Raw genomic sequence first — 7,482 nt, forward strand, 5'->3', positions numbered from 1 at the left:
AAACCTTCGCGGCCTGGGCGGTTTCCACCAACAGTGAAGCCTATTTTTCCAGCCAAATAAGTATGTTATTTCTTGCAGATATATATATAGATCCTCTGTTCGCCCTTCTTCCTGGGCCAACCAGAGTCTCAGGGGCTACTATCCATATACAGGCATATTTTCCATATGGAAAGTGGCTAAAGACATTACATCGCATACCTCGAAGCCTGTTAGCAGGCTAGTAAAGGCTTCATGCAGCCCGCTTTTAGCGAACTGAATCTTCTCAGCCACCGTACCCATCAAGGTATAGTGCTCCTCCGAGACGGATGCACTCCGTAGTCCGTCCCTCGGCATGTTCGGCGCCTCCGGATTCATGGAGGTCGCCGCAAGAATAGGCACTCCCCCTCCCTTGAAGGGGGTCATTCACTCGACTCCGGATCCGTTTCTGGAGCGGTATTCGGCTAGGGGGCAAACAATCCAGGGCCCCCATCCCCGGTCTTCATGGGGTCGCGTCCCCCGTGTCCTCAACGGCCGAGGTATTACCCTCCGGTGTCGTATTGATGGTCCCCTGCACCTCTCGGCGATCCGAAGAAATCCTCTGCGATGACACCTCGATGTATCTACCCTAGTGGGTGAGGAAACTTGCGGAGGCGTCTCGCTCTCCATCATCTCCGGCGGCAAATCCCCTGACGAGGAGGATTGTTGAGGGAGATCGCAGGCCGGACTGAAACACATGATTTAATGTTATTCTCACAATTCATAAAGGAGCGGATGTATGTAAACCGTCCTCAGGTACTTACAATTCGGCAAGGGGCTTGGTCCGAGGGAGGGGCTTGGGGATATCCTCAGTGTCCGAATCCGAGTCATCCGAAAGGAATAACTTTCCCCTTTTGGACGCCCTCGCCTCCGGGTCTGCCGAGGCCGCTCTCTTTTTCCCTTTGAGAGGAGGGCTATCTTCTTCTTCCTCCTCCTTGTCCTCGTTTTCGTCTCCGGACATAGCATCCAAGGTACCTTCGTGGTGGAGGCCACTTTCGGCCTCCTTGTTCTTCTTCTTCTTGTTCAGAGCCAAAGCGAACGAATTGTTGGAGGGTACTTGACCAGAGCGAAGGGTCGAAAGATTTCCAACTCCTATCTGGCACCCTCTACGCCGGTTATGGGCCAACCCACAAACCGGTGCACACCCCTCTCTGTCCTGGGCTCAACACATTTTCTTTTCCCCCATCTTTTAACCTTGAAAAAATGGTGCGTGAGTGAGACTTTAACTCCGAACCTACTAGTTCATTTTCAACCGTAGTAACCAATTGAGAAAGATCATGCATACTTTCTACTTCTTTTTCCTTTTGCTATGCACATTTCTGGTTTAGGTTTCGCAACATTTCCATGCTGTTTTTTTCTTTTCGTTTTTTTCATGCACAATTTTCGCTCAATTTACCGCTTTCCCTTTTCATTTCATTTTTATTTTCATTTTTCCACAAACTTTCTTTTGAATTTGTTATTTTTTTAATTGTGAACTTTAAAAAAATTGTGGAACATTTTTCAAGTCCGCAATCTGTTTACAAATTTTAAACACTTTCTTAACTCATATTTTTTTCAAAATCATGAAGTTTTTAAAATTCGATTTGAAAACAATTTTTAAATTTGCAATCATTTTTTTCCAAACTCGAAAATTATTTTCAAATTCATGAATATTTTCAACTTAAACTCATGAACAATTGTCAAACTTGTGAACTTTTTCCATTTCATGAACTTCTTAAAATTTGAACTCATCATTTATTTTCAAATTTGTGAACTTTTTATTCAGACTCTTGAAGTTTTTTCAAATGCATAAACTTTTAAAATTAGAACTCATGAACAATTTTCAACTTCATAAACTTTTTAAAACTTCAAACTCGTGAACAATTTTCAAATTAGTCAAAAAATTGAAAGTCATGAACTTTTTCCAAATTCATAAACTTTTTTCAACTAGAATTCATGAATATTTCTAAAATTCGTGAGTTTTTTCAAACTCATGATTTATTAAAATTAATGATTTTTAAATTTGAACTCGTGAATAATATTTAAATTTGTGAACTTTTTTCAAACTCATGATTTTGTTTAATTCATGAACTATTTTAAGTTGGAATTCAGGAATACTTTTCAAATTCGTGATTTTTCAAATCATGAACTTTTTTCAAATCCATAAACTTTTAAAAACTCAAATTCGTTAACAATTCTAATATCTGAACTTTTGTCAAATTCACGAACATTTATTCTAATCCCAGAACTTTTTTGAAAAATCATGAATTTTTTGGTGTTTGCGTATGTTTTTCGAAACTGTGTGCTTTTTTTGAATGGATGTTTTTTTTCAAATCCATGAACTTCTAAAATTTTACGAAAAAATAAATGCATGAATTGTTTGTGAAATCCATGATTGTTTTTCAAAACTTGACATTCAATGGTCAATTGGTCGTCCGATCAACAGTGTACTGGTTATCTAGCGATTTATTTGTTTTTGAGAACTAGCAAATATACACGTGCATTGCAACGGGAGAGCAAACAATTTCATGCTCTGTTTTTCAACAGTGTCCCACCCGTATTGCCACTTATTCTTTTTTTTCACACACGCCTTAAATGCTAGTACCTTTTTTTTTACCAAATTCTCCACGTTCCAAACAATATTCTTGAATTGAAAAAAAAGGGAGGTAGCCTAAGCACAGATGCTATATTATAACCTGCAAGTCCCGACCACAATATAGAATATACAGATCCCTAGCATGGATGACATGAACAATTGCATCAAGAAATGAGGCTGCCGCTTAGGCAAGATGGCCTTGCAGTACTCTAAAAAGCACCAAGCTAGCGGCCGGGTGACTTCCAGATTCTAGTCAGGATTAATCAGGGTATTGTCCACCATCTAGAGCACTGGTGCCTCCTAACTTATCGCACATACCATGTATGGAAATTGCTGTCACTGTCAGTAGTACACGAACGTATGAGAGTCACGGCAGCCTCGGACTCCGGTGGTGGACGCATCTGCACGAACGCATGCTCATCGTACTATTCCAGCGCTTTCTTGCCGGCAAGCTCCATCTGCTCCGCCCACGCCACAGCCCTGAACTGCTGCGGACAACGGGCGTGGCCTGGCTGCTGGCCTGCTGCTCGTTCTGCATCTTCATGCTCGTCAATCAGTGAACACAACACCGTGCCTCGCTAGCATATGTGCGAAGGGCTTGTATCGTACCGGTCGTGATGCTGCATGTTGTAGACTCGTAGTACCTCACGGTGAGCTCGGCGCCGAGCTGGCCATCTCTTTTGAGAGGGGCCAATTGCTGTTTGAGCTTGGACATGTTGCCCGGCAGCGTTGACGCCGCCTTGCCGTTATCATCTTCAGTCGTGTCCTTATCTGGTTGATGGTTTGATTGTCAATGTTAGGTAAGATATCGGCACAACCATCTCCTCGTAGAGCTCCTCGATCTGCTTCTTGGAGATTGTTCTTGATTTGCCTCCGTCGTCTATCTCGTCTCCCTCCTATTCATCAAAAATCTCGTCATACTCCTGTTAACCAAAAATCTCATCTCCTTATCTGGAGTCGTCATGTTCCCGAGCTGCTGCTTGCCTCCTTGGAGACTGCGAAGTACGGGTTGGCTTCTTTCACCTCGTCCTCCTTGTGAGTCTTGCCATCGATTACGCGAGCCTGCTATTCTTTGAGACGAATTGGTCAGGGTCTCGTGAGAGATTCACTAGTACAGGGGGCGTGTAGCTGTTGCTGCCGCCCCATATAAGCCAAGCGACGCTCACTGCGACCGCATCAATAGGGCCGCTGCCTCATCATCCCTGTCGCCGTCGGCGAGGCCATTGGCCTGCCGCCTCGAAACTGCACCCTATTGCGGAACCCTAGCGAAACCGTGGGGGCCTGCAATGTTGCGGCACGGACCACACGTACTGGGGGTCTGGGGAGGCCTTTTTATAGTATATATATTTCTAGAACAATATAAAAGTTTTTTAAAAGAAGAAGTATAAAGACTGACCACACCAGTTCTTACGGGACACAAAACCTAGACCTTTTTTTGGGTGGCAAAACAAAGACGTGTGCACGCAGGGGAGGGAACGATGGGTGAAAATAGCTGGGTCAATTTCCTTTTTAGAGGAAAAAAAATAGGTGGGCCAATTAATTGCTTTGAGGCCCACTTAGGCACAGGGAGCGGGGGCACAGGGAGAGGCGTCAACCGATCGTGCGGGCGAGGAGGTGGACGTATGAAAATTACCGTGACGGACAAAACAGACGAAATTTTCGAAAGTACTCCCTCTGTTTCTAAATACAAGTCTTTCTAGAGATTCAACAAGGGACTACATACGAAACAAAATGAATAAATCTACACTCTAAAATATGTCTATATACATCCGTACGTTGTAGTCTATTTGAAACCTTTAAAAAGACTTACTCCCTTCTTTCATCTATATAGGGCCTAATATATTTTTCAAGACCGCATTTGACTATTAATAAGACTAATAATACATGAGATGTATAATGTGAAAATTATATCATTGGAAGCTTCTTTCACATACGAATTTGATGGTGTGCTTTGTGTAACTTGCATGTCATATATTATTGCTATAACACTTGGTCAAAGTTAGCCTTGAAAAACGATTAGGCCCTATATAGATGAAAGGAGGGGGTATATTTAGGAGCAGAGGGAGTAAGAAGCAATCACCCCTTAAATAATAGGCATAGGTATAGACTACGTCATCTAGCGATTGATTTTTTTTTAGGGCTAGAGCTAGAGTACCGGTGGCTGCCCAGTGTGAGTATCGCGTTGTTGGGCTGCGGCCCAGCTAGCGTCCGCTTGAGCGCCGATTTTGGAATCGGGCGCTGAACCGTTTCGGCGCGGAAAAAAGACTGAAACGTTCATCTAAAAAAGAAGAAGAGTCCGAAACGTTCTCCGCAGGCCCCCTGGCGAACAACAGGGTCGCGCTGGAGGCAGGCCCTGGGCGATCGATCGCCAGGTAAACGGGTCCAAACGATTTTCCATCCCGTGAGGAATAACAACTGCACATATAGTTTTTGAACTCAATAGGAAGTACAGTACTGTCACAAGGACACAACACAATGTCAGACTCAAACTCCGAAGGAAGATCCTATCGGAATTGTAACTGGTAAAGGAAAATAGCCTGCAGGCATCGACCGGGTTTGGGTCAAGGTGCTCGATATAAATAGAGGGGGAGCTGCTTTTTTCCAAATCAAAACAAGAAGCTTGTTGGTTCGGCTCTACAACAAACATACCAACATCGATGGAGACGTCCATGGCGACTTCGACGACGAGCAATCGCTTCGCGCACCGCATGCTCAGCCTCCACCGCCTCATCAAGAACAACGTCGTCGCATCTCTCCTCGGGGGCCACCGCCAGACCACGCCGGCGACGACGGGAACACCGGTGCCGCTTCCAGCAACTCGCCTGCTCGGTAACAGCAAGACCGCGGCGGTTGTCGACGTCGACGCGCTACTCCTGAATTCTTCGATGCCGTCCGCGGCGACTTTATTCCCACCTTTCTTCCTCGTCGCGGTCGAGGCTGGCAGCTTCGTCCGAGGCTTCCTCCTGCTGGCGCTCTACCCGTTCCTCCGCGTCCTGAAGCATGGGACGTGTTTAAAAGCCATGGCCATGGTCTCCTTCTGCGGGCTGCGGCGCAACGAGGCGGCGAGGATCGGGAGGGCCGTGCTGCCAAAGTATTTCTTCAAGGAGGCGGCGCACGTGGAGGCGCTAGCGAAGGTGGCCGGAGAGTCGCCGAAAGAGGTGAAGGTGGCAGCGGTTAGTAGGACTTTTCCAACGGTGATGGTGGAGGCGTTCTTGAGAGATTATGTTGGGTTCGACGCGGTGGTCGGCAGGGAGGTGAAGGCAGGTTACCGGTACTTCGCCGGCGTGATGGAGGACGAGAAGACGGACACAACGATGGAGAGTCTTGTTGATGGGCTAAAGCAAACCGAGATGAAGAATACGTGCCATTACCCGAAGCCCATGATCTTCCACGACGGTCGGCTGGCGTTCACGCCGACACCGGCTGCCGCGCTCGCCATGTACATCTACTTCCCCTTCGCTATCGTCCTCGCCATCGTCCGCATCGCCATCTACGCCATACTTCCCCGGCGCATGACGGGCGTCGCCGCCGCACTTGCCGGCGTGCGGGTGCGCGTCACCGGCGCCCCTACTTCCGCGGTCGACGGAGCCACGGCAGGCGGCCGGCTCTACGTGTGCAACCACCGCACGCTCCTCGACGCGATCGCCATCTCCAGTGCGCTCGGGAAGTCCGTCTTCGCCGTGACCTACAGCCTGGGCCGCCTGTCCGAGCTGATCTCGCCCATCCCGCTGCTCCGGCTCACCCGCGGCCGCGAGGAGGACCGGCGCCGCATGGCGTTGCTGCTGGCGCGGGGTGACGTCGTCGTTAGCCCCGAGGGCACCACGTGCCGCGAGCCGTACCTGCTACGGTTCAGCCCGCTGTTCGCGGAGCTTGCCGACGAGGTGAGCCCCGTGGCGGTGGACGAGCGCTCGACCATGTTCTACGGCACGTCGACGTCGCCAATCGACAAGTGCTTCGACTCGGTGTACTTCTTGATGAACCCTCGACCGGAGTACTCCGTCCACTTCCTGAAGCCGGTGCCCACCGGCGGCCAGAACAGCAGCATCGAGGTGGCGAACCAGGTGCAGCGGGTGCTCGCCGACGCGCTGGGGTTCACGCCCACGGCGCTGACGAGGAAGGACAAGTACATGCTGCTCGCCGGCAACGAAGGGACAGTGGCGACGAAGAAAAGCAATTAGTAGGAGTAAAGTGAAGTGTTGGTTTTGGGTATATTTGGTTTAACTGCATAATTCTTTCTTGTTAGTTGCATGTCAGAACGGTGAATTGAGTTTGTTTCGAATGCTAGAATTTTATTTTATTTTTTGTAAGAAAATTCAGATTAATTTAGTCCATTTACTGCAAGGCAGGAAAAGAGGGAAAAAAAAGGTCCGACTCAAGTTATCTTGAAAAAATAAATGAATCAGTCGATTATGAAAAACGAACATGTTTGATATCGTCCTCTTGCCACCTACTGCCAGCGGTCGGACCCCCCTTGGTAGGAATGGGGAAAAAGAGGTATGTCTTCTTGCGAAAGAAGACCCCCTTTATATATAGAACAAAAATCTAACCGTTATGCACTGGTGTGCTCTAAGCGGTATTGCCCCTTGGGAGAGCGGTACTACCGCTTAGCACGATAAAAGCGACAACGAGCACCGATCCGATATTAGCATAGTAGTTTTGCCAGAGGAACATACAAAGAAACCAGCGATAGTTTTGCACGACACCAGAGCGGAAGTACCGCACGAAGCGATACTATCGTTAGTGCTAGTGGCACTACCGCAAATTATTTGATGGCATCCAGAGAAACCCACGGTAGTGCTTGCGACATCTTCGTGGAAGTATTGCCTAAACGGTACTATCACCAGTTGCAAGAGGTACTACTGTGATTTACCTGAAGCCTAACAGAGAACTCA

General features: G+C 47.6%; 1 pseudogene; it reads left to right on the forward strand.

Moving 5' to 3' along the window:
- The first annotated feature begins 4,980 nt into the window (after positions 1–4,980).
- Positions 4,981–6,926, forward strand: LOC125537265 (putative glycerol-3-phosphate acyltransferase 2 pseudogene; annotated as a pseudogene).
- Positions 6,927–7,482: the final 556 nt, after the last annotated feature.

Source organism: Triticum urartu, chromosome 2A, assembly GCF_056163025.1.
Source record: "Triticum urartu cultivar PI428250 chromosome 2A, HENAU_Tu73, whole genome shotgun sequence".
Lineage (NCBI taxonomy): Eukaryota > Viridiplantae > Streptophyta > Magnoliopsida > Poales > Poaceae > Triticum > Triticum urartu.